Source organism: Pantherophis guttatus, chromosome 3, assembly GCF_059756535.1.
Source record: "Pantherophis guttatus breed Tessera chromosome 3, ASM5975653v1, whole genome shotgun sequence".
In the NCBI taxonomy this organism is placed as follows: Eukaryota; Metazoa; Chordata; class Lepidosauria; order Squamata; family Colubridae; genus Pantherophis; species Pantherophis guttatus.
The window spans coordinates 9,356,295-9,365,947 of NC_142065.1; positions in this window are offsets into that span (position 1 = coordinate 9,356,295).

The following is a 9,653-nucleotide window of genomic DNA, read 5'->3' on the forward strand; positions in this document are numbered from 1 at the left end:
CTGAAACTACCAAAATAATATATAGAGATAGAAAATTAGTTAGGGAATGGTAAGATGCTTCTCATTGTTTTTGTGCCTCTTACTATCACTAAAAATCTAATGCTCTCTCTCCCTCCCTCCCTCCCCCCCTCTCTCTGTATCTCTGTCTCTGTCTCTGTCTCTCTGTGTGTCTCTCTGTCTTTCTCTTTCTCTCTATTTCTCTCTCTCTCTCTCTCTCTCTGTGTCTGTCTGTCTGACTCTCTCTCTCTCTCTCTCTCTCTCTCACACACACACACACACACACACACACACACAGAGAGAGAGAGAGAGAGAGAGAGAGAGAGAGAGAGAGAGAGAGAGAGAGAGAGAGAGAAAGAGAAAGAGAGAGAAGGGAGGAGGAGAGAACCTAAATGCAGTGGAAACAACCACAAAATTAACAACAATAATTAGTTGCCGTAAATGCAAAATATATGGTTTAGCTTCCAATGATTAGTCCATAAATCTTATGTAACAAAACTTTTAAAAATGCTTATCTGCTTCTCTTTAGCACAGAAACTAAAAATAATAATTATTAGCATTCGTTGCCCTCTCTCACATTTTAACTCAAAATTGTATGAAATGATAAATTATACCAGCAGGTGTGAATGTGTTGTAAATACTTCTAAAAGACTTATCGGGGAATGTTAAAATTCCCAGAAGTCCCACTCACCCCAATTCAGTGCATTTCAAGAAATTTCTAAGAGATGCTACCAGGATAGTACTAGGTAAAGTATACATTTAGAAATTACTTGAAATCAATCCACATGCAATAATTGCATTTTGGCTTTATGGTATCTTCACCCCTAGCTAAGGTCTGGCAAGAGATGACGTTTGCGATGAAAATGTTGGCAGCCTTATGCACATTTTGCAAGCTTCTTCTCATGTAGACAGATTGAGTTTCTAGGTCATCTAAATGTGGCGGTCAACACGCAGATATTTGTTCAGCAAAAAGGATAGAGGACTATATCTGTTTTGAGACTTTCTCCTGGAATTTTGGATGGTCAACAGTTACTCTAATATGTGCATGGAATATATGATGAAGTAGAGCAATACTATCTATCTGTCTGTGTATATGTATAAATGTGTGTGTGTGTGTGTATATATACACACACACACATATTTTGTGTTAAATTTATATTTACTGACAAAGAAATAAAGGGAGACTAGTGTAGATCTATTTCAGCTATTTAGCTCTCATCAGCTAGCCATACCCTTCTGGGATTCGAACCTGATGAGAGCTAAATACCTTGAAATAGATCTACACTAGTCTCCCTTTATTTCTTTGTCAGTAAATATAAATTTAACACAAAATAGTTTGTCGTGAAAAGCAACTGCCGGAGGGCTCCTGGATTGGGGCTGAAAGGTGAAAAGGAAGCAGTATGCTCCTTCCCATATTTGGGTAGACCAGGTTGTTTTGATAGAAAACCCATATACACATATCTATATCTATATCTATAGATATCTATATATCTATATGTATGTACATACATACGTATGTATGTATGTATATTATTACATACATATATGTAATATACATGTGTGTATGTATGTATATATATGTGGTGTGTGTGTGTGTGTGTGTATAGTATGATGAGAGGAAAAGTACTATATAGTACTATATTATATATAAACTTTATTTTCCTCTCATTATATATATATACACACACATACACACACACACACACGCACACACACACACACACACACACACACTTACACACACACATATATATATACACACACACATACATATATACATATATGCAAAAAATTAAAATCTCGGGTGTTTTCCCATGTCATGTTAAATAAGTTAAAATGTTTAAAATTCTGGTTAAAATCCCAGCTTAAAATCTTCCAAAAATCCTTACAAAGCACTCTGCAAGATCCTTTAAAACCTTAGCTAAAATCCTACCAGTACCTTAAAACTTTTTCTTTATAGCAACATTTCGACAGGCTCACAACCCTGTCATCTTCAGGCTCTTATCTAGTTTAGAAGCTGTGGGTGTGTTGCGAGGTGTTGTATATATATATGTGTATATATATATATATACATATATATATATACATACACATACACACACACACACATATACATACAAACAAACACAATGTGCATATATATATATGTGTGTGTGTGTAATATTGCATGTATATATCTTCACTCCATATATTATATGAAGAGAGGAAAAGGAAGAAGACCTGGCCAGAAAAAAGAGTTGCTAAAAAAGAAATGCTAAAGTACATTTCTTATTTTATCTAAAAGGTACAGTTTGCCAACATTACGCAACATTGCTCTAATTCATCATATATTTCATGCATGTATTAGAGGAACTGTTGACACTGGGTATCCAAAATTCCAGGGGGAAGTCTCAAAACCCATATAGCCCTCCATCCTTTATATATGTCTATATACTTTTCCTCCTAAACTTAAAGGGTTTAAATTTTCCATTCCGCCCCAGCTCTAACTCTAATCTGTTCCTCCAGTCAGCTATCAATCTTGAATGTTACATTTTTGGCAGACTAAAAGAAAAGGAACAAATGAGGTGAACAAATATGGTTGGCTATTTCCTTCATTTTCCCCACCGTCTAGATGTATTAATGGAATACGTGCAATTTCTTTTTTTGTGAAAAAGAATTCTCAATTTTTGTCCTAAACTTTGTCAGACGTTCTACTATTTTAGCATACTTACCAGCTGGGAAAGACAAAAGGCCAGTTGTCTCAGAAGCTTTTTTGAAACAAACACCTACGGTTTATATTAATTACACCTATTAATATCCCTCACGCTGAAAAAGAGTCGGAACAGCGCTCCTGATCTCTGAATTTTGCATGGCTAACAGAATTCCTCTGTGAAAAACACGTACTATAAATTGGAGAATTTGCAAATCGAATCCAGAAAGATGGAGGGGGCAAATGTATATTATTTTTAGAAGCAATCCTTATGAAATATCAGGAATAATTCATTTTGTCAGCAATAAAATAATATGGTGTGACATAACCGCAATTTTTCTTTCTGCTTTTCTAAGACTATTTTATGGGGGAAAAGAAGAAGAAGAAGAAGCAATAATTATAAAAGGAGGCCAGGATGTCCCAGTTAATCCTTTAGAGATTTTTTTTTATTGGCTAAATATTCCCTTCTACAAAGGTTTGATGCCTTTGAGAAATTGTTAAAATTAACACAATGCATGCCAAGCTTTTGCTTTCTGTGGGTTATATTTTTCAAAAGCTAAATCTTATTTTTTTAACTGTATTCCCTTTGATCTCTAATGAAATCTCCAGTTCAATGGAATCAAAACAAGGTGCCAACCCGATTGTCCTTTTTAAAAATGTTTTATTTTGTCAAATCTCATTGTTGCAGTTGAATTAATCGATCCGTTCAACCAGCAGAATGTTGTTTTGTGAGAACTTAATAAATGACACCAACTTTTTCTTACAAGTGAGGCTGCTGCAGAAGTTAGCAAGTGACCCCATCAAAAAGCTCAATGAATGAGTGAAATGACGTTTAAGCACTCTAAAACCTAAAATGGGTCAGAAGATTGTCAGGGGAAGAAATCATAAAGACAATGGCGAGGGAGGGGGAAAGGAGAGAGACAAGAGAGAGAGAGAAAGCAAGAGAGAGAGAGAGACAAAGAGAGATAAATAGAAAGATGGAGAGAAAGAGAAAAAAGAAACAGAGACAGAAAGATGAAGAGAGAGAGAAAGAGAAAAAAGAAAGAGACAGAGAGGCAGAGACAAAGAGAGAAAGCTGGAGAGAAAGAGATGAAAAAGGAAGAGAGACAGAGATAGAGAGAGAAAGAGAGAGAGAGAGAAAGAAAGAAGGAGAGAAAGAGAAAAAAGGAAGGGAGACAGAGAGAAAGAAAGAGAGAAAGGGAAAAAAGGAAGAGATAAAGAGATAGATAGTGAGAGAGAGAGACAGAGATACAGAGAAAAAGGGAAAGAGAGAGAGAGAGAAAGCTATAGAGGGCGAAAGAGAAAGAAAGAGAAACGTATATATATATATATATATATATATATATATATATATATAGAGAGAGAGAGAGAGAGAGAGAGAGAGAGAGAGAGAGAGAGAGAGAGAGACAGAGAGAGAGAGACAGAGAGAGAGAGACAGAGAGAGAGAAAGAAAGACAGAAAGACAGAAAGAAAGAAAGAGACAAAGAGACAAAGAGAAAGAAAGAGAAAGAAAGATATAGAGAGCAAAAGGGACAGAGAGAGAAAAAGAAAGACAGAAAGAAAGAGACAAAGAAAAAGAAAGAAAGAGAGAGAGAGAGAGAAGGAGAGAGAGATAAAGACAGAGAAAAAGATATAGAGACAGAGAGAGAGAAAGAAAGACAGAAAGAAAGAGACAAAGAGAAAGAAAGAGAGAGAAAGATATAGAGAGCAAAAGGGACAGAGAGAGAAAAAGAAAGACAGAAAGAAAGAGACAAAGAAAAAGAAAGAGAGAGAGAGAGAGAGAAAGACAGAGAAAGAGAGAGAGAGACCGAGAGAGAAAGATGGAGAGAAAAAGAGAGAGACAGAGCATCACCAGTAATAAAACAGTTAAAAGCAAAGAAGAATATAATCAAGTTTGGGACACAAGATTAAAAAAAAAATCAAGCAGTCAAGTAGCTAATTGACTTGCTTTAATCATCCCAATGAATATTCATTAGTCTGCTGGTCCTAATCACAGGGACTATGTTGTCCTCATTTAGCAAGTGCACAGGAAGGATCATCCTACATGCCTGAACAGCTTCTCTTGCTATCTGCACTGACATTAAATTTAGAGGTTTTATGCCTTTACCAGCATACAGTTAGCAGCGATTGGTCCAGCTGCTCGACTTGAAAATGCCATAGCAACCCCTGGCTAGTTGCCTAGCAACTTTTTTTTCCTCCCCCCCCCTTTTTTTTTTTGCAAAGGCTCAAGCCAGTAATCCATAGCCTTGGCTTTGTGGGAAATATGTTTTTATAGACATGGCTTGTGCATGGTTTGCGTCTCTGTGCATTGCTGATTCTCCTAGGAAGAAGGCTGGGGCTTTCAGGTTGGGCCATCATAGGCAATCAATTCTCGCTGATTGTGTCTCTCCTTAAGAATTATTCCAATTTTGGACTCTGCCCGCTCGCCAGGGTGTCATATTTGGGTTGCCACACACAGATCCAGTGATCTGGGACGAAAAGGGAACGCAGCGACAACTTCACGTGAGCCTGCAAAACACGGAGATCTAATCCTAACCGTGTAACTTGGAAGCCCGTGGAGCAGAGTGGAAGGCATCACGGATTTTGTTTCTTTCTTCTGTGATATTAGCTCGGATTCCTTGCCTCTTTCTCTCCGTGCTCTTTTCCTAAATGAAAACATAATAGCATCTTATGATAACAGTGTTCCAATATCTAAGGGGCAAAATAGAAGAGAAGAGAAGAGAAGAGAAGAGAAGAGAAGAGAAGAGAAGAGAAGAGAAGAGAAGAGAAGAGAAGAGAAGACAATACAATACAATACAATACAATACAATACAATACAATACAATACAATACAATACAATACAATACAATACAATAATAGCGTAGAGTAGAGTAGAGTAGAGTAGAGTAGAATAGAATAGAATAGAATAGAATAGAATAGAATAGAATAATAGAGTACAGTAGAGTAGAGTAGAATACAATACAATACAATATAATACTTTATTTTATTTTATTTTATTTATTTTATTTTTGAATTTGTATACCGCCCTTCTCCCTGAGGACTCAGGGCGGTGAACAGCCAAATAAAAACATCAAATACAAATATTAAAATACAGTTAAAAAATATATATATAAATTTGGCCCCATTAATTAAAACAATAAACCAAACAATTAAAAAACATTTAAAAAGAATTAGGCCAGCCCGGCTTGTTGGAAAAGGAAGGTTTTAAGGGCACAGCGGAAGGCACTGAGGTCATGGATTCTCCTTATCTCAGGGGGCAACTGATTCCAGAGGGTGGGAGCCCCCACAGAGAAGGCCCTCCCCCTGGGGGTCACCAGCCTGCATTGTTTGGCTGATGGCACCCCGAGGAGGCCCTCTCTGTGGGAGCGCACGGGTCGATGGGAGGTCGTCGGTGGCAGCAGGCGGTCTCGGAGATAGCTAGGCCCTATGCCATGGAGCGCTTTAAAGGTGATAACCAACACCTTGAAGCGCACCCGGAAGACAACTGGGAGCCAGTGCAGCTCGCGCAGGAGCGGTGTTACATGGGAGCGCCATGCTGCTCCCGTCACTACCCGCGCTGCTGCGTTCTGGACCAGTTGGAGCCTCCGGGTGCTCTTCAAGGGGAGCCCCATGTAGAGAGCGTTACAGTAATCAAGGCGAGAGGTCACGAGGGCATGATATACAATACAATAATAGATAGAATAGAATAGAGAATACAATACAATACAATACAATACAATAAATACAATACAATAATAGAGTAGAATAGAATAGAATAGAATAGAATAGAATAGAATAGAATAGAATAGAATAGAATAGAATAATAGAGTACAGTAGAGTAGAGTAGAGTAGAGTAGAATACAATACAATACAATATAATACAATACAATACAATAATAAGAGTAGAATAGAATAGAATAAAATAGAAGAGAAGAGAATTTTATTTCATTTCATTTTTTTATTTTTGGATTTATATACTGCCCTACTCCCGAAGGACTCAGGGCGGTGAACAGCCAAAAAGATAAAACACACAAACTACAAAATTTAAAAGACAATATAAAAACCCATTAAATAATTTGGCCCAAAATTATTACAATACAATACAATACAATACAATACAATACAATACAATACAATACAATACAATACAATACAATACAGTACAATATAATACAATACAATATAATAATAGAGTAGAATAGAATAGAATAGAATAGAGTAGAATAGAGTAGAATAGAATAGAATAGAATAGAATAGAATAGAATAGAATAGAATAGAATAGAATACAATACAATACAATACAATACAATACAATACAATACTAGAGTAGAGTAGAGTAGAGTAGAGTAGAGTAGAGTAGAATAGAATAGAATAGAATAGAATAGAATAGAATAGGGAAGAGAAATAGAATAGAATACAATAGAATAATAGAGTAAAGTAGAGTAGAGTAGAGAGAACAGAGTTGGAAGGGACCTTGGAGGTCTTCTAGTCCAACCCCCTACTCAGGCAGGAAACCCTATACCAGGGGCGTGAAAGCCGACTGGTAACTTTGGGCCAATCACCAGGAGACTGAGAATTCTAGTCCTGCCTTAGGCATGAAAGCTGACTGGGTGACTTTGGGCCAATCCTCTTTCTCTCAATCCAGCCCACGTATAGGGTTGTTATTTTGGGGGAAATATGAGGAGGAAGGTGTATTGGATATATTCACCTCCTTGAATTATTTGTAAAAATAATAAAACTGGGATCCAAATAAATAAGCAAACAAATTACCGTACAGTGAATGTACTTCTACTTTCCACCCCAGAAAACAAACGTCAACAAAAAATGGAAAATGTTGATTGGGCCACACAAAGCATGTTCTCCTACAAAGTGGTGTGAGATAATCATCAGCATTTGCCAAGAATTGTGCTTGGACACCTTTACTTTCATTGCCCGACATGATTTTTGCAACCCAGAATATATTACAAAGGGCAAACACTGGGAGACAATGAGAGTGGCCATCTACCCCTTCACCCTCTGCATTGTAGAATCATTCCAAACTCATCTTTTGCCCTTGTTCTGTCCCCGTACCACGCACACACCCAACCAGCCAGCCGAGGGTTAAATAAACTCTTCAAACACTCAACGTCAGTGATAAGGAACTTGGCAGCAACTCCGTGGCTGCCTGCCAAGCACTTTTACTCCGATAACACAGACAAAAATACACACACAGTTTGAATAGTCCAGTTTGTAATTAAATCCACAGCAAATAGGTGTTGTGTCCGAAGGTGCAAAGTGCCTCGCCAGAGATTAACTTTGTCCATCACAGAGTCCGAATGGCCACCACACTCCCTTTTATAGCCTGTGGGGTGTGGTCCAGTGACTCAGCTAATCTCTGGCACGCCTTCCCCTCTGCTGCGCACGCTTCTCCCTGCGCCTCCGGCGAGGGTCCAGCCAGCACTTATTTTCGCTGTCCACCTGTGGCTGCGGGGATGTGCTTGGCTCTGAGCCTATCGTTTGGCCTTCGGTGTCCTCCGGAGGCATTGCCAGAGAGGAGGGTCCTGGAGAGGGAGGCCTTGCCAACTCCTCCCCCTCACTCTCAGCGTCTGCATCTGTCGATAGCCCAGGCTCAGGCAACGGAGCCACAACAGCCCTTTTGTAAAATATGCAGCCGCTTGACGGCAAATCTTTGTGTGAGGCTGTCTCTTTCGGAGTCTCTTTATGCAGCACCACAAATCCAGTTAAATGAGCAGGACAAACATAGCCTTTTTTTTTTTTACTGGGGAAGGGAAGGCAAAATATATTCTGGTCAGCATCCTGAGTCATGGTTGGATGACTGCAAGTTTAGCGGTAGCAATAGCAATAGCACTTATATACCGCTTTACAGTGTTTTTACAGCCCTCTGTCAGCGGTTTACAGAGTCAGTCTATTGCCCTCAACAATCTGGGTCCTCATTTTACCAACTTTGGAAAGATGGAAGGCTGAGTCAACCTTGAGCTGGTGAGAATCGAACTGCCAAATTGCAGGCAGCCGGCAGTCAGCAGAAGTAGCCTGCAGTACTGCATTCTCACCACTGCATCACCACGGCTTCACAATACTTTACAGCCCTCTCTCAGTGGTTTACACAGAGTGCCCTCAACAATCTGGGTCCTCATTTTACCAACCACGGAAAGATGGAAGGCTGAGTCAACCTTGAGCCGGTCAGAATCAAACTGCCAAATTGCAGGCAGCCGGCAGTCAGCAGAAGTAGCCTGCAGTACTGCATTCTCACCACTGCGCCACCACGGCTCAGTGTAGCTTGAAAACCTGACCAACTTCTTTGAATGTTCAGGTACATAAAATGATGAGAAACGCCTTCTGTTCGTACACGGGTATCTTCTGTTACCTCGGCACCATCCTAGCAGGTTGGAATACAATTCCGTTATTTCTGAACTACCCACGGGGTTGCAGGCAGCACATGAAACCACGTTCCTTCCGGTCCGCGGAAAAAACCTCTCTCCATCAGCGGTGGGTTTCAGATTACGTTACTATCAGTTCGCTGCACACCTGCCTTGTGTGCATGTGCTTTGCTCATGCACACACCTTCTGCGCATGTGCCCGGCCTCAAAATCGTACCTAAATAGAATGGTATAGAGCCAGGGCGGGCCTACCCACAGCAATTTCTGCTACCAGTTCGGGTGAATCGGTCCGAACCGGCTGAATATCACCTCTGCTCTCCACGGAACCGGTTCCTGGTGCCCAAAAAGGTTGGGGGGCCGTTGGATTTAGGCCATATATTATTTAAAAACCAATAAATTAGAATTTAAAAGATGTATGGGTCTGCTTAATGAAAATTCTTTCGGAACCAGATTGGCTTTTTAAATTTTTAATATGGTATCCTTGGGTTGTTATCAGTGATGGCACCGTAAGCTCCAATTTTGAAGCTTTCATTGTTGATATTTTGTGAGTTTTCGAAGCCAGATCAAGGAGGTTTTAGACCTTCAAGTGAAGCCTCCAGTGAGTAGAGAT